At 40.5% G+C, this 18,217-nt stretch overlaps 1 protein-coding gene across 3 annotated transcripts in view; it reads left to right on the plus strand.

Annotated features, from left to right (window-relative positions):
- The window catches only part of Tmem117 (transmembrane protein 117), a 441,165-nt gene that overhangs the window by 126,606 nt on the left and 296,342 nt on the right, over nt 1-18,217 (plus strand). The window lies entirely within an intron of this gene.

Below are 18,217 nucleotides of genomic sequence, written 5' to 3' on the forward strand. Positions count from 1 at the left end.
CATACTTCCAAAATAAGAAACAAACACTTCAGTGGGATTAGATAATATATGAACCAATGGAAGAATTTCCCAGTATTGGAAGCTAATCTACCTGAGAAAATATGAAATTGACTTAAAAATCACTTATAGGTTGAAAGACGCTGGGGAATGGTTGCCACCTCTCAGTTCTGGACCCTGTGTCTCCTGCCAGCTGCCGCCCTCTGGCGTGCTTTAAATCCATGTGAGAGATGAGGGTGAATGAGAATTTGAGGGTCAGCTGAGTCTGAGGCTCTGCTCCCGGTGTTTCAGAAATTAGACTTTATACTTCTTTATTATCCAGAAATAACCTCGAGATAACTCCACATTAATTTTTAAAATGTCATCACAAGACATTCTGGGGTCCTCTGGAGTTCCAGATGAAATTGAGCTCTATAGGCTTCTCATTTGAAGATGATCTTGTAATGTTTTTATACCTCACCCCGTGGAAGTTTTTAAGCAGCTCAGCTAGCCTTGTCTGTCCCTCTGAAATATATACATTTAATAGGATTTGTGAGTCTCTGTAATTTATTAACATTAGTTAGGATTTAACGTAGTAAATCTTTCATCCCAGGATCTCAGTGCGTCTTGATGGGCTACCTTAGGCCATTATTATTATTTTTTTCAGTGTATCCTTGTGAGGCAGTTGCTAAGTATTATGTCTCATTTTACAAATGAGGTACAGAGGGAACTGAGAGAGACTTTAGAGATTTTTTTTTCAGATCCCAGAGCAGGCTAACAGCAATAAAGGTTCAGTCCTGTGATTTGGAGACATTTAACTCATTTCAGTGTGTATTCCTAATTCTGCTTAGAATGCTGTAGCGTCTGTGACTGTTCGTGCTTCAGGGGGGAAGGTGGACCTGTGAGGGATTTAATAAATGGCTGTTTCTCTCTCTCAGCCTTTGATTCATTTTGGGGGAAGTGTGTGTGGTCGAAGTGTCCTTTTTGCATGTAAGAAGGGGCTTACTTTGTTCATTCTTCGAGGATCATCGCTAGAGTCTGGGATTCCATGGCCAGTGAGATGACGGTGGCTCTGAAGATGTTGAGATTAGTGATGCTTTTCTTGCTAATGGAGGATCTTAGATTTAAGATTAAATCTTAAAAAGCCCGGAGATTTTTCTGCTATCTGTGAGAGCCTCCCTTAAGCTCACGGGAAGTCATAAGGCCATGGATGATAGTGTGAGAGCGAATAGAACCTCAGAAAATGAGGGCTTGATTCTAAAGCATGTTTGACAAGCACACAGACTCTGAGCTCTTTGTGAGATGGGAATTTGTCGCTAAGACAATTCTCTTCTACTGGCAAATATTCATAGCAAAATGAACAATCATTTAATTAGTCTATCTGTGTTGTATTATGTATGTATGTATGCACATATGTATCTGTTTGTCTATTTTCTAACTATCAGTATCTGTTTGTCTATCTATCCTAAATGTAATGGAAAATAGTGTTTTTGATTTCAAGAACCTTGGTGAAATTACTTGACTAGGAAAACCCGTTGCTTTTCTGTATAACAAAGACTTGTCTTGTTCTCAGGAAAACTTAGTCAAATATGAAATATTTATGTTATGCTTTTTAGCTTGCTACATAAAAATGGTCAATAAATGTTAGTTTTCATCAGTATCTATGAAGAAGATGAAAGAAAGAATGAACTTCTCCAGTTGTTCTGTCTTGAGCTGTAATAATGCTGGAGATACTTACCAAGACATTATTATTTTCTAGGTATTGATTTATGTGTATCATATGGTTTATATGTATCATGCTATTGAATGCTCCTGAGTCTCAGAAAGATACACTAGCCACTAACAGAAGTCAAGCAGGTTGCCACCAGCCACATGGCTATATCCTGTGAGGCAGCTTCAGCATTTAAAGTCAGGCTTTCTGGATCCACATAAATCAGCTGGCTTAACCATGTGAACTTTCCCAGCTATCAAGTAAAAACAAAACATCAACCTTGTAGGATTAGTTTAGTGATTAGGAAATGCTGAAAATATATTGCTTTTAATTGAAATTCTATCTTTAAGATTGGGAAGCGCTCACTTGGTAAGGTGCTTGCCTAACATGCAGGTGTTTATGTTATGATTCATAACTGTAAAAAAATTACAGTAACAAGGTAGCAACAAAAACAATTTTATGGTTGGGGTCATTACAGCATGAGGGACTATATTAAAAGATCACAGCATTAGGAAGGCTGAGAAGCACTGTGTTAGAGTCTGGAACATTTGATTCTTTGGATTTTCAGATTAGGAATCTTCAAGCAGTCTAAGTTTGATCTCCAACAGCAGTTGTTTGAATAAAGCTTTGTAGTTATAACAAACTAAAGGCTGATTGGAAATTACCAACACAGTATGAGAAGTATATAATCATAAATAGAATTGTTTTCTAAAATAATGAAATCCATATTACTCTACAACTGGACTATCTCTAGTGTGTGTGTGTCTGGGGGGGTGTATATGAGTGTGGAGGCCAGAAGTTGATTGGCCAGCATTAGGTGCTGGGGATCTGAACTCAGGCACTCAGGCACCAAAGAATTTACCCATGGTGATCCCCCCAGGTCCACGAATCTACTGTTCTCTGATGAGAACTCAGTTTGCATTCCCCATTGGCCACAGTCATCTGCTTACAGCTGGGCACCCCTTTGTGCTGTTAGTCTTTCCTGACCATTTTATTGTAGGAACTGCTAACTCTTGGGGCTTTAGACTGGGGATTTTCACTATCTCCAAATGCTCAGTGAACTGTCATGTATAATTGGGAGTGGATTTGATCTGTGTGGTGCCAGAGGGTAAAAGAAAAATGATGAATGGGTCATCACAAATAAAAGTTCTGGGTTTCTTATGAGCAAGGCCGTCTTGCCGGGTAGAGCATTCTTAAGCTAAGTCTCTTGTTTTGTTGGTGTGGTGACAAGTTCATTGCCAGTAGAAGTTGTTTTCAAGGAATTGTTGGATTGACCCCCGTCAGGGAGAGCATAGGCAAGATTTTGCTTTGACTAAGTCTAAGGACCTTGACTGTCTCTTCTAAGCCTAAAATTGCTTATTATGGAAGAAAAGAGACACCAGCATTTGCAGTTGAGCAAATCATTTCCTCATAAAGCTAAGAGGAAAATATTTCTACTGTTTAAACCACCTTTACAAAAGATTTAAAATTTTATTTTTACCAGTAAGTACTCTTTTATTTTTTTTATATTTATTTATTTATTATATATACAATAGTCTGTCTGTGTATATGTCTGCAGCCCAGAAGAGGGCACCAGACTTCAATACAGATGGTTGTGAGTCACCATGTGGTTGCCGGGAATTGAACTCAGGACCTTTGGAAGAGCAGGCAATGCTCTTAACCATCTCTCCAGCCCCCTCTTTTATTTTTATCTAGGAATAGAAATAGGAGTTTGCTATTTTAGAAAGAGGTTACAAGTGTCCAGGAGCCCAGATATCTGGGTAAGCTTAATTTTCCTGAGGAAATATGGTGGATAAGCCATAGGGTAAGGATGTCATTGACTTGGGACTATGCAGTAAGTATCAAAGGGATCAAATATTTTTTCCAAATATTTTTCAAGTCTTTAACAGTTGAGTCCCAGAAAAAAAAAACAGCAGAAAACATGGAAGCTCTTGGTATTGAGATTGGTGGTTGCTCTTGTTTGTGTATGAAATGTTCCTTAGAGAATGCTTAATCCTTACTTATTGCTTGACCTCCAATTTCTCACGCTGTCGTGAAGTTGGTGGAATCTTTCAGAAATGGGGCCCAGGCGGCAGAAGCAGGTGTCCTTTTGGTGACTATATCTACTTCTAGTTCTGGGCATGCGCTCAGGGTTTCCTGTCTGTTTCTCTGAAGACATTCACTACCATCTGAAGGAGGTGCTTCCAACACTAGCGTCCTCACCCCATAACAGACTAAAATTTCTCTGAAATGTGACCCAAAATAACCATTCCCCCATTATGTGATTTCTGTTGGATACTGTGTCACAATGACAAAAGCAGCTAGTATGTATCACAGGACAAGAAAGAGAAGAATCCTTCCTTCTCTACTTATCTCCCAGGAAACACTGCAACTGAGCAGTCTGAAGCTTGCATATTCTGGAATAAAAAATGATTCTTTTAAAAAGAAAACAAAAATCTCTTCTTGGTATGAGCTAAAGTGCAGATGTTAAGATTCCATTTGAAAGACTCTTCTAGAAATGGATTAATTGAATAAATCATATTTAAAGAGCAGATTTACTATCAGCTTTGAAAAAAAATTTATTACTAGTTTTTCTGGATACTTTGTAAAAACTGATGATAATGAATTATTTTTAAAATACGGGTCATATGAAGACACTTCCTGGAAAGTCTGGACACACGTAAGCAATCTGAGTAAAACTAAATGTGATCTGAAACAAATAATGCAGTTACAAGTCTGGGGACTTCGCTGGAACTGTATTCAAGGTATGTTGCAATGTCTTAAATTAGAAGAACAGTGGCTAGAAAAAGAGTTTGTGAGTTCCTGGCAGGAGCCATCTTTGCTTATAGTTGACTGGAAACCAATGTGTAGCCTGAGCTGGAGCAGCAGATGCACCCTCTGCAGAGGTGGACTCTCTGGGCACTGATGTCAGTAATCTCTCGCGAGTTCCAGTCACTGAAATAGCCATATAAGAAGCCATCTCACAAGGTATCCAACAGAAATCACATAATGGGGAAACGGATATTTTGGGTCACATTTCAGAGAGATTTTAGTCTGTTATGGCATGGGGAGCCATCTCACTATTTAGGTTGTAAAAACAAAGCAGTTTTATTGGCCCATGTGTCTCCGGATCAGCCACAGACTCTAAGGAAAGGGATAAAGTGGGGTCTCGGAAATAGAGAAGTAGACTCTTCACCCATCTGGCATAGTTTTCTGTAGTTTTTTGGGGGGGCATGCGGATCTTGATTTTGGTTGATAGAATGTGGAATAGAGTGGTGTGGTAGGAAGAAACTAGGATGTGTTGAGAGAGTGCCTAGAATTTTATGACTTAGCTCATGACTTGGTAAGCTGGGAGTGGAAACACTGAGATGCAGGGGCATGATAACTCATCTAAGGTCACAGCAAGCAATTCACACTCCAGCGTGTGGATCCCAGGAAGTACAAGCAAACTGGCCGAAAGAATAACAAGCCTCAGAAATGATTCATTTTAGGGAGAAATATTGTTCCATAAACTGAATTTGATCTGTATGTTAGATTATGATGCATCGTACAATTATTGTCTTTTTTCTTGAATCAAAGATGTTTTATTACCCTGCATGGCCTCACATGACCATGAAAAAGAAGAGTACTCAGAATCAAGGACCCCCAAAATACATCAGAATGTTGCCAATCTGGATTATCTGAAGGGTACACACACAGTGCTGTGTTCACTGGTAGGGCTTTTGATCAGGTGATGAGTGCAAAATCTTTTCTACATATTAAGCCTCTTTTTCATGAGCATGTGCTAACATCTGAAACTTAAGGCTAATCATGATCCAAGGGGACCTGAATTCTTGGCTAGAAATTAGAACAACCATTTGTCTAATTTTAGAGATGTATAGAGTACTGGAGGTGAAGAAATAGTTTGGGTGTAACGCCCTGTATTTCAATCCAAGGATTTGCCACTCAGATGTTGTGTCTGAGGTAAGAACCAAACACTGTCACGATCTGGTACTATTTCTTTGTTGATCTCTTTTGCTTCTATCCTGCAAAGTGGAGTTGTTCTTATAAGATCAGCTCACATCTTGAAATGTCTTCTGTTAGTTGCAGGATGAAACTGTTTCCTTACACGTGGGAGGAGACACCCTCTGAAGGTGTCAGGGAAACAGGCACATTTTCAGTGATGGTGTCTTCAAACCGGGCTTTATCTGGAACTTCGCCCTTTGAGTTTTTTTTTTTTTTTTTAGTAATACCTAGCTAACATTAATTAAAAACCACAAATTAACAAACTGGAAATCCTTTGATAGAAAACAATTGGAGGAAATTTCCATACATGGATGCAAATCTCTGCTTGTGGAGAAGTTTTATTTTTTAATTAACATATAATTACTCTGTTTCTGCCCTTTCATTTCGCTCACAACCCTGCAATGTTCCCTGCTCTTGTCCTCTCTTGCTTTTATGGTCTCTTTTCTTTAATTGTTATTGTTGCATCTATCTATCTATCTATCTATCTATCTATCTATCTATCTATCTATCTATCTATCTATCTATCTATCTATCTATCTATCCAGTCTGTTGAGTGTGTTTAGTGTTGCTTGTATATGTATATATATAGTTTTAAGGTTGACTACTTGGGTAATTAGCTTAGGAGTCCTTTCCCAGGGAAGTCTATTTCTCCCACTCCCGTCATTCTTTAGTTGCCTACAGTTCTTTGTCCAGTGCTGGGGCACGGTGAGATTTCCTGCTTCCATGTTCGCATCCCTACTAGTGCCATCCTTACTTTGGTCATGTTTAGGCAGCCATATTGTTGAGATATCAGCAGCGAAGCTTCCCTTCATTTCTAGGTGATACAGTCTCACAGCAGTTCCCCTTGCTCTTATAAGCTTTCCAAGATTTAACATCGTCCAAGTTGTTCCTTGAGCCTTGTGTGCAGGAGTTGTGTAGTAGACGTATCCATTTTGGCTAGATACCCCAGAGTTTTCTCTGCATTTTGTGATTTCCTGTGGTGGTTTCCATCTGCTGCAAAGAGTCAAGAGCTGTGAGCTCCACTCACCTGTGCATATAAGATTGCAATGAGGAACTGTGCTGACTTAGTACCGTGTCAGTAGCTAAGTTATTTTCTAAGATTCAGGGCCTCACCCACCATGGGTTTGTTCCCGGTACCAGGCGTGATTTCCCTCCTGCTGAGTGGATGTTAGGTCCAATTAGACATCTGTTGGCTTTATCTTCAATATCTAAGTGTTACTATCACACCTTTAGGGTTATCTTGCCATTCTGGTCCTTGTGTGATGGAGGAAGGTCATTGGTTAATTATAATAAAGAAGCTGCTTGGGCTCATAGCTTAGAACATAGGTGGGTGGAGTAAACAGAACAGAATGCTGGGAGGAAGAGGAATTGAGGTAAAACGCCTCAGACAGAGACGCCATGCTCCGCTCTCCCGGGCAGATGCGATTCAGCTCTGACCCAGGATGGAAGTAGGCTAGAATCTTCCCGGTAAGCGCACCTTGGGGTGCAACATAAATGATTAGAAATGGGCTAAATTAATATGTGAGAATTAGCCTAGAAGAGGCTAGATAGAAATGGGCCAAGCAGTGTTTAAATGAATACAGTTTGTGTGTTGTTATTTCGGGCATAAGCTAGCAGGCAGCCGGGGTGCTGGGGATGCAGCCCCGCCGCTCTTATTACTACACTTGTGGTTCATATGTGTCACAGCCATGTAGGACTACCGGCTGTCCCCTCCCTAGGAAGCTTGCTTAGTGCCTCCTGGTAACGTAAAAGCTAGTCATGAGGGAGGAGGCTTTCTGGTTCTCTGAGTCCTGTATCTGGAGTGCATGGTGTCTTCAGCAATAGAGCCTTACCTTCATCCTCTGGGAGACTGCCAAGGGCAACAGCAATACCCTATAATGTCTTAAAGTCGCTGGGCCCACCTTGACCAAAAACTTGAAAGGAGTTTTTTCTTGCTTGGTATTAGGGTTTTTGTGAGGTAGTCTATAGCTCTTGTGGGGAGCATTGTTAACCCAAGGGACATAACTTCATTTGAACTATATATGTATGCACACACATATTATTCATAATTTTAGGTAAATAAACAACAGTATGATTCCTTCTTGTCAGACTTTCTTTGAACCACCAGCCCTCAAATAATGACCTGGAGACTTATTATTAATTTTGAAAGCTTGACCTAGCTTAGACTCTTCCCCAACTAGCTCTTATAACTTAATTAACCCATATTTTTAAAAATTTACGTTCTGCACATGGCCCAGTTACCTCTTCTTAGTACAAGATATCCAACTTGCTACCAAGCTGCTAGGCACAGGTGAAACTCCCAACCTAGAGTCCTCTGTCCAGTTTTCTTCTCTCTGCCTGGAAGTCCTGTCTATTCTCTCTTGCCTAGATGTTGGCTATTCTACTCTTTATTAACCCAATCAGAAGGTGTTTTAGACAGAGACTCATTTTTACAGTGTAAACAAACATTCTGCCACACTTATGGCTTGTCTTTTCAAAGCCTGTAGTGTTATTTATCCCTTCTCCCTCTCTCCTGCTGTGTTCCTCTCCTTTCCCCTCCCAGCTAAAGCCCCTCTCTGTTTTTCCTACACTCCCTTTCCTATCACATTCTTTTTTCCTTCCTAGTGCTCCTAACCCACATGGTTTTCATTTCCTTGTTTCCATGGTTACTTCAGGTTCTATGTTCACCTCTGAATATTTGGAGCTAGGTAGTGTTTCATTTTTAAAGTAGTGTGAAATATAATTATGGCCTTATTTTTTTGATGGGTTTTACTCTCAGGTGTTTTATGTGTGTGATATTATTACATGGAAAGAATTGTCAATAGTTGGTGTTGATAAAAACAATTAAGGTGTTGGTAAGTAAATGCTAACAGCTGAAAGTGAAATATCTCAAATACCTAAAATTCCCAAACATGCCAAGATGAGCTGAGGTTGGGACCCACCAGGATTCATGATGTGACTCTTAGCTGTGCTTCTGACTGCATCTAACTGGCTTCTGCTGGGAAGACAAAGGTTCATCCCATGGGACTTTTCGGGTGGAAAGTGATATAGTTTGCTGGTTGGTCCAATAATATTACATGACTATAATTAATTCAAGTTTACAATTCTGTACCACCTAAATTTTCAGGTCATTGTCTTACTTCATATCTTGAATTACTTCTGGGTCACAGATTTTATTAGAAAGGATGGAAAGCTAAATGAATTAATTATGTCTTCCTAGTGGACTCTGAGATGGAGCACAGCAAGAAATGTGGATTTGGTTAATGAGACAATTGCCATAAATTATTTCGCTTACAGCGTCTTAATAAAAATATTCATATACTTTAATTATTTAGATGTTTTGTTTAATGCTGGTGTGTTGAAATGTTAAAGATTAAAAGCCCTTAAAAGCTCCTGCCTGTGATCCGAGTATGCCGTAGACCAAGGCAGGAGGTAGATGTGAGTTCCAAAGCATTCTGAGCTACATAGTGAGTCCCTTCTAGCCTGGATCACAGAGTGAGTCCCTATCTCAAATCAAACTAACAAATGAACAACAACAATAATAATTCACAAATAAAAAGCAACATTTGGGACTGGAGAGGTGGCTCAGTGGTTAAGACAGCTCTGTGCTGCTGACTTCTGTTCTTACGGAGGACCTGAGTTTTCTTCCAGGAACCCATGTCACAGAACTCCCAATTTCCTCTGCCTCCAGCTCTGGCTTCCATCAACACCTGTACTCAAGTGTACATAGTCATACACAGACAGAAATACCTACAAAAAAATTGAACAAATCTTCAAAGAAAGCAACATTGGGTCACTCTAGAAATCTTAGAAACCTCATTAAAGCACACAAGAAAGTGATCCTTATAATTAGTATATTTATTTGGGGTATAAATGCACATAAGATTTTTTCTCTCCCCTCTACCACTCTCCCATTTAGCGCCATGTGTTCTGTCTACAATCAGAGGCAGAAGGTTCCTTTCCTTTGGCATTCTGAGGATGTCGCTCTACCAATGTTGTCCGTAGCTGCCGCCCTTTGAGGTCTTTGCTGCATCGTAGATAAGGACTTTCTCTGTATTGCTGCCTCTAATATCTCCGAGTTGGAAGCTGTACCTTCTACAATGATGTCACTGCGTGTAGTTTACCATCAACTCGCTGTGCTTAGATTTTTCTTTTTTGAAGTCCTGACTGTTAGAATTACGGTTAGGGCTTTTGGGGATTTCTCAACCATTAGATTTTGCCTCTCTTTACTCTCTAACATCTTTCAGGAATTTCAGTGTGGCAGAAGCTGGGCTGGCTATCTCATTTTTTCTTTATCCCCAGTCACCATTTTTTTTTCTGCTTTTGTTCTGTGTTGCATGCAGTCTGCAGGTATCTCCCGACTCATTAGTTCTGTTGTTAGAATTCCCAGCTGAGAGTCTACCATTACCATACCAACTGACTCTCACATGTTGGAATATATTCTACATCCAGAGTTTCTTTCCTTTACAGACCAGTCTTTTCCCTTCCACGCTATAATGTTTGAATTGATCCCTATTCTTCAAGTTACAGCACTGAAGGCCTGATCCCAGTATTTCAGAGAGTGACTGCATTTGTAGATAAGGCATTTGCAGATGATTGGGTCCTAAGGATACATCCGACGACCTTATATGGGAACATTAAGATAGTAGACATGAGCACACAAAAGACTTGGCTGTGTGGACACACAGCAGAGAGGTGGCCATGAGCCAGCCAAGGAGTAAGACCTCTGAGGAAACCACGGACTTGCAGTTGCAGAACTGTGAAGAAATAGTCTTCTGTAGGTCAGGGATCCGCGTCTGATTCCTGGACAGGCTTAGCACTCCTCTGTGTGTATCAGGGCAGATTTTCTTCAGTGTGCTTTCCTACTCATTTTTAATCTCTCTGTGTTCAACATATTTTAGTGTATTTATTTATTTTTTTCTTCGGTGTATTTATTTATTTTTCTTCGTTGCTCTCATGCCCCAGGGACATTTGCATTGCCTGTGTATTTGTATATTTCCTTGTGCGTTAGTGTCCTGGGAGGCTTTTAGCCAGTGGGTTTCTTGGGAGTTTTCTATGCCCTAGATAAATTTGAGATTAATAATCCAATGTATGTAGATCATGAGTAGTACATTGACTCATGTAATTTCAGGTTCTGGGGAGGGTTTCTGTGCTCACGGTCTAGAAGCTTTCTTTCTTTATTTTATGAACATGAGATGCCCTTCGGTATTCAGTTTTTCAAAGTAGAAATGAGTGTGGCAGCCAATGTGCTGTGATGGTCCAGTGTTGCTCACTGCTGAACTCCATGGGATCTGCAGCTTGATTCTTTGCTGCTCTGCTGGAGCATTGAAAAATTGATATTCATTCTAAATTTGTCAAAAAAGCATATAACTGGTGGTAGATATATTGTTTTTACCTCTGTTTAATACCTACAGTTAGTCACAGAAAACCGCCAATTTCAGATTGGCAGAATATCATTAGCATGGTCTAATTTTACAGCAACTAAAATTATATACTTCTTTTGGGTTGAAAAGCCTGGAGAATCCTGAAGTGAGTCTTAGGAAAGATGTTGGTGATTGTGGAAAGCATAAAACAGGGAATATTTTAATAGAAAGGCTTCAGTTAATTTTCTTGTTTGCTGAGGATATGGATCTGAGGGGGAAATATTTACCTCACAGTCACAAGGCCCAGGAATCAGCCCCCAACACCACAGAAAACCAAGCAAAATGCTAGAAAAATATCCCCCCAAAACAAGATGCCTAGTGTCTGGAGGCCTCTGGCAAGGGCTGTGCCTGGAAACGTCCCTAAAGCATGAGTATGTGTGCTGTGTTGCTGAATTCTATTTTTGAAACTGTAGTTCACATGGGAGAATATGAATTGGAAAGTTTAGCTCATGTAAATACATGACACACCCTCAAAACATTTTAATGACTGAAATTTGGCAGTGTTCATGTATGATTATGTTTATGTGGTAGTGTTTCAGTGTGGTTTCCTTCCCCTCGAAGTTGTTGTTAAATTGCTGGAAATTAGGATGAAAACATTTAGACTCAAAGAAATGCCGATCTTCGCGCACTGGAAAATTCCAGAAGAAAAATTCACCTAAATATTGAATAGTGGTTACCAATTGGGATTTCGTGGGAATGAGCCATGGAGGGTCAATGAGAGTTTTGCCTGAATCAGAGATGCCATCTTTCAAAACTTTGATAGGTGTGTATTTAAATGTTTGTTTAATATACTAGAAAAAGAGAAATCACTGCTTCTTAATTGTAAGCATTTTTTTTCTTATAGTTTCTCAGTCAGAGATAGACTGCCACCACAATTCCATTCCTGTTGGTAGTGACTGTGAGGGACGGTGACCAGGTGACTCTGAGGCCAGCAACACACATTCTTTAAAACTACCAATTCCCAGTATGTGAAAGTTTGTTTCCCTTGGGCAGGAGAGAGGGAGGATGATGTCATGTGAGGCGTTTGCTGACCCATCTTGAATGCCCACAGAGTCTGGGGCACTTCTCCTGTTACGGGGTCTCAGTGGGATTCCGTCCCCTTGGGCAGGTGCTGATGGTGCTCATTAATTCTTAGGCATTGTGCGCATTCAGCATCTCTCAGGGGAGGCAGGCTCATGGGCGATTCTGCTAGCTTGCTTTTAGATGACTCGTCCGTATCTGAAATTTCATTTTAGTTTCACAGATGTAGGAGTTCTAGTTTTTGTTTGGCCGTGCTTCCTTTCCCTTTTCGAAGGCAGGCTGATACCTAGGAGAGAAGCTTAGCTTTGGCATCTGAGCAATAACGTGCAAAAGTCCAATCAATCAGACAGCCACTCTGCATTTGATCATACTTATATTTATGGGTGAATTTCCCTTCTGGTGTGGGGTTCTTATCTGTTTAAGCCAGCTAGAATATCAAAGTTCTTATTAGGCCCTTCTGGCTCCATAGGGTGGCTCCTTCCATCATCCCATTATGATGATGATGTTACTACATTAAGTCCCACACTCACACAGAAGTCTGGATTAACTGACCTTCACCATTGATCAAAGGTCTTAAAATCAACCGTAACTTCCCATCACCTAAAGACATAGAATTTAATTCTGTGCCACTTCTGCCTATATTAGAATAAGATAATTACATTATATATGAGTTCTCACGCTGTATTTTAGCGCATACTTCCAAAATAAGAAACAAACACTTCAGTGGGATTAGATAATATATGAACCAATGGAAGAATTTCCCAGTATTGGAAGCTAATCTACCTGAGAAAATATGAAATTGACTTAAAAATCACTTATAGGTTGAAAGACGCTGGGGAATGGTTGCCACCTCTCAGTTCTGGACCCTGTGTCTCCTGCCAGCTGCCGCCCTCTGGCGTGCTTTAAATCCATGTGAGAGATGAGGGTGAATGAGAATTTGAGGGTCAGCTGAGTCTGAGGCTCTGCTCCCGGTGTTTCAGAAATTAGACTTTATACTTCTTTATTATCCAGAAATAACCTCGAGATAACTCCACATTAATTTTTAAAATGTCATCACAAGACATTCTGGGGTCCTCTGGAGTTCCAGATGAAATTGAGCTCTATAGGCTTCTCATTTGAAGATGATCTTGTAATGTTTTTATACCTCACCCCGTGGAAGTTTTTAAGCAGCTCAGCTAGCCTTGTCTGTCCCTCTGAAATATATACATTTAATAGGATTTGTGAGTCTCTGTAATTTATTAACATTAGTTAGGATTTAACGTAGTAAATCTTTCATCCCAGGATCTCAGTGCGTCTTGATGGGCTACCTTAGGCCATTATTATTATTTTTTTCAGTGTATCCTTGTGAGGCAGTTGCTAAGTATTATGTCTCATTTTACAAATGAGGTACAGAGGGAACTGAGAGAGACTTTAGAGATTTTTTTTTCAGATCCCAGAGCAGGCTAACAGCAATAAAGGTTCAGTCCTGTGATTTGGAGACATTTAACTCATTTCAGTGTGTATTCCTAATTCTGCTTAGAATGCTGTAGCGTCTGTGACTGTTCGTGCTTCAGGGGGGAAGGTGGACCTGTGAGGGATTTAATAAATGGCTGTTTCTCTCTCTCAGCCTTTGATTCATTTTGGGGGAAGTGTGTGTGGTCGAAGTGTCCTTTTTGCATGTAAGAAGGGGCTTACTTTGTTCATTCTTCGAGGATCATCGCTAGAGTCTGGGATTCCATGGCCAGTGAGATGACGGTGGCTCTGAAGATGTTGAGATTAGTGATGCTTTTCTTGCTAATGGAGGATCTTAGATTTAAGATTAAATCTTAAAAAGCCCGGAGATTTTTCTGCTATCTGTGAGAGCCTCCCTTAAGCTCACGGGAAGTCATAAGGCCATGGATGATAGTGTGAGAGCGAATAGAACCTCAGAAAATGAGGGCTTGATTCTAAAGCATGTTTGACAAGCACACAGACTCTGAGCTCTTTGTGAGATGGGAATTTGTCGCTAAGACAATTCTCTTCTACTGGCAAATATTCATAGCAAAATGAACAATCATTTAATTAGTCTATCTGTGTTGTATTATGTATGTATGTATGCACATATGTATCTGTTTGTCTATTTTCTAACTATCAGTATCTGTTTGTCTATCTATCCTAAATGTAATGGAAAATAGTGTTTTTGATTTCAAGAACCTTGGTGAAATTACTTGACTAGGAAAACCCGTTGCTTTTCTGTATAACAAAGACTTGTCTTGTTCTCAGGAAAACTTAGTCAAATATGAAATATTTATGTTATGCTTTTTAGCTTGCTACATAAAAATGGTCAATAAATGTTAGTTTTCATCAGTATCTATGAAGAAGATGAAAGAAAGAATGAGAGGAGAAAGATATAGACAGACAGACAAACGAGAGAGAGAGAGTGAGAGAGAGAGAGAAAGTACACGCAAGAGAGCAAGAACACGTATTTTAGAGTCGCAGGTTGTCTGCTGCCCAGCTGCCTGCAGCAGGCATGTTTTAAGATTAGGCTCATGTGAGTGATTGCTGCAGCTTCCACACACTGCCCCTCCTCACGGCCTCAGCTTTTGCAAAGCATCTCTCCGCTCTGACGCCAAAGAAAACTTAATAAAATGCAAGTCTGAGCTTGTTAATCACCATCTTGAAATTTATCATTCTTCATGTATTCAGTAGGAGCTACCCAATAGGAGCGGCAGAGCCCGTGTGTCAGCCTGCGGCCTCTGACTGCCACCGTGGGCTCATTCACAGCACATAGGTCCTCAGACTTCACACTCTGACTAGTTTGCCCTGCCCCCTTCTAGTTTGTGGGTCTCCACTCCCTGCTGAATGGAAAGGTAGGCTCCACCTCTCCTCCACTATCACCCTCTTTTTACCCACCTGTCAGGGGCCTGTCCACATGCCTTCCCACACATCTGGAGCGCTAAAATAACTCTTTTGGGAACCCCCAACCGTGCCTTAAACTGAAGAGTCCTGACTTATTCCTTCTTCTTTCCCAAGGCTCCAATTCTTGGCAATTGTAGATGCTCAGTACATACACATGAATAAATAACACTGTCTAACAGTGTGGGGAGGAAAGCTAAATAACTGATTCAAAAAAAAACCCTGAGGACAGTGACAAAAAGCAGGACCCATCCTGATTGTGAGGGCAAGAGAAAGGACCACTGAAATAGAAGCCTTCCTTGGGTTGTCTGGAATGGAGAAATTCAGATGCCTTCCCTTAGGGCATTCGTCGATGCAACTGTAGGCTTCATACCAGAATGCAAGTTAGCTGCTTCCTTCTTTGTGAGGTGTTAGGCATCTGTAAGTTGAACAATCTAGAAACATTCAGTCTGCAGGCCTGCAGAGAAGGTTTTCTATGACATGTGAATTGCCTGGCACAGCGCCTGGCTCATGCAGGCAGCAACCGGTGTTTGTCACACACGATTCACACTGGTTCTCTGTACCTTAGCTCATCTCGGGAATTATTAACTCCTTCAGAGACAGCATAGGTGTAGATTAGACTCTTCCGGTGCCTGGCGATTGACAGCCCATATCCTGGGCATGCACACTAGACTTTAATGCTAGTGTGTAGAATTGAGAAGTCCCAGGGAGACTGAAAAGGAAATGATGGAGGACAAAGTTGGAGGGAAATAGATAAAAAGCTCTACAGACCTGTCTCCTGCAGCAGATTACAAGTGCCCATGTAAAATATAATTGTTTATATTAAATGTTTATCTTGAAGATACCTATGGTTCAGTTTTTATTTTCATTTAAGACTCCAGCATTATCACAAGATTATTATAAGGTTGGAGGTGTCAATGTGGGTATTTTAATCCTGCTGAACCAAGAACCAACCTGAGTCCATGGTAGGCCTGTGTACATCTTCTAGATGAAGGGGGTACTCCTTCAACTGAAAAGTTGCCAAATTTCATGAATGCACGTATCTTCTTCTGAGGGGAAGGATAATTCTACCCCACAAAGTGTTCATGATCCAGAAGAAGGCTAAAAACCCTGTATTTTCATGCTTCCTTCTTCAGAACTGCAGCAATCCTTTGAACCCTGAGGAACAGTCCATACTTAATAAGTACCCGGAATATTTAGTCACAGTAGAATATCATGACTCAATAAGATAGCAGTATTTTTCTTACATTCTTTTTTTCTAACCATGGACACTTTTCTAGGTCAATTTAAAGTGAACATTTAATTACGTGTAGCTCTTTCCCTTGTAGAGCAGCGTTTATAAAGTTTTTGACAGTTGTAATCTTTGGGAAAGCTAAGTCATTGGGTGACTAAGGATGCAGCATCTGAGCTCACGAGGAGGAACACAAGCACCAGCTGCAGTCTGAAAGCTGCCCGACTCGGTCTTCTCAAGGGCGCGTGCATTTCACGGCAGCTTTTCCTTGCCAATGGAGTGAGGGAGGAAGATCATCTTTACTTCAGTTAATATATATGTTCAAGAAAATTTACGTTCTGCATGGATTTACCCAACATATTATGTGAGAGAGATGTTCTCCGTTGGGTACAAAAAGAGGGAGGAGGGGGGCTTGTGGTGGGAGCAGAAGGAGAAAAGGAACTTGTGGGGGAGTGTCTGTGTGTGTCTGCATGGGTAGCATGACTGCTTTGTCTTCACCACTCCCATGAGGAGGGTTCCTGTTGTCTGTGAGGGAGATGTGAGGAAACAGAGGCTTCAGAATGGAGCAACTCTCTAAAGTTCTCAGAACTTACTAGACTGGTTTTTAATCTCTGACCTTGTCTCCTGTCCCTTGCACACCCTTTGCAAAGGTGCTTTTTAAAGGCCATTTCATTTGCTACAGTGTTTGTAGAGGCAGGGGGCCGTGTCTCTGGATGCACAGAAACCCCATTCATGCTCTGTGAGGAGCTGGAACAGGCATCAAAATATGAAGTGTTAATAAGGTAATTGTTGTCTCTCTAGGTACAAGTGGATAACCTGGGCCTCTGTAGAGAGTCTGTAGAAAGGCCCAGAAGACACAGTCTATATAAAAACTGTCTAGCCCGCCAGATCCAACTGCTAAAAATGACTCTGAATGCATGGTCCCTGTATTTCTGTCTCCAATTAAGCATGCCTTGTCTTCAGACACCACTCATAAGCCCTCCGGGAGGAGAAGTGAAGCTTTAAGGACTTTTCTTGGTTCCTTTGACAAGTAGGTGTATAAACCAGGTGAGATGTGCATCTAAGTTTCGTATATTATAGAATTTAATGTGAAACAAACACAGATGGTTGTAAAACTGTAGAGGTTATTTACTGTTTTCCCTTGATTATTAAATTAATGCATTCTTATTTTGGTAAAAAAAAGCCAGAATAACTAAAATATTTAGAAAGAAAGAAAACCATTATTGCTTTCCTCATCTAAGATAAACATTATCAATATTCGGTGAACTCCAACTTGATATATATATATATAATATTTCATGTTATATATAGTATAATATTATTTTAAACTTCAGCTTTATTATAAATATAGTTCAACATTATTATTCACCTAATGTATCTATTTTCACAGAAACATTTAATTTTAAAATTAGCATGACCGTGTTTTAAAAAGACCGTGTGGCTGAAATGAGCCGCGCTGCATTGTGCGGTCTCTCTCCTCCACCATGGTTATAGTGGGAGCAACCACATTCTCGTGTGGCAATATCTCCTTCAATGTAGTTGGCTCAGAGGTGTACGTTTTGTTGAAAATTAGTTTATTGGTATGCTTCTTCAGTTTTCTATCATAACTGTGATTGATGTTTTTGGAGGCTCCAGTCAACAACTGATCTGTTCTGTTGCTTTGGACATTATCCCATGGCAAGTGTGTGGCAGGGTAAAAGCCGGTCAGTTTCTGGCTAGGAAGAAAAAGATGGGAAGAGAAGAGAGCTTGGGCCCCACAGTCTCTTTTGAGGGAACGCCTGAATGACCTAAAGATGTCCTTCTAAACCTTACTTCTGAAAGATCCTTCATTTTTATAGGTCTGCCTGGGGAACAATGCCTGTGACACATGGCCTTTAGTGCACATTAAAGGTTCAGTTCTCTCTCTCTCTCTCTCTCTCTCTCTCTCTCTCTCTCTCTCTCTCTGCACATAGACCTGTACACATGGCGTTTTCATGTGTGTGGAGACGTGTTGTATGTGGAGGTCACTGGAGAACCTTG

This window comes from Microtus pennsylvanicus, chromosome 2 (genome assembly GCF_037038515.1).
Source record: "Microtus pennsylvanicus isolate mMicPen1 chromosome 2, mMicPen1.hap1, whole genome shotgun sequence".
NCBI classification, from domain to species: domain Eukaryota; kingdom Metazoa; phylum Chordata; class Mammalia; order Rodentia; family Cricetidae; genus Microtus; species Microtus pennsylvanicus.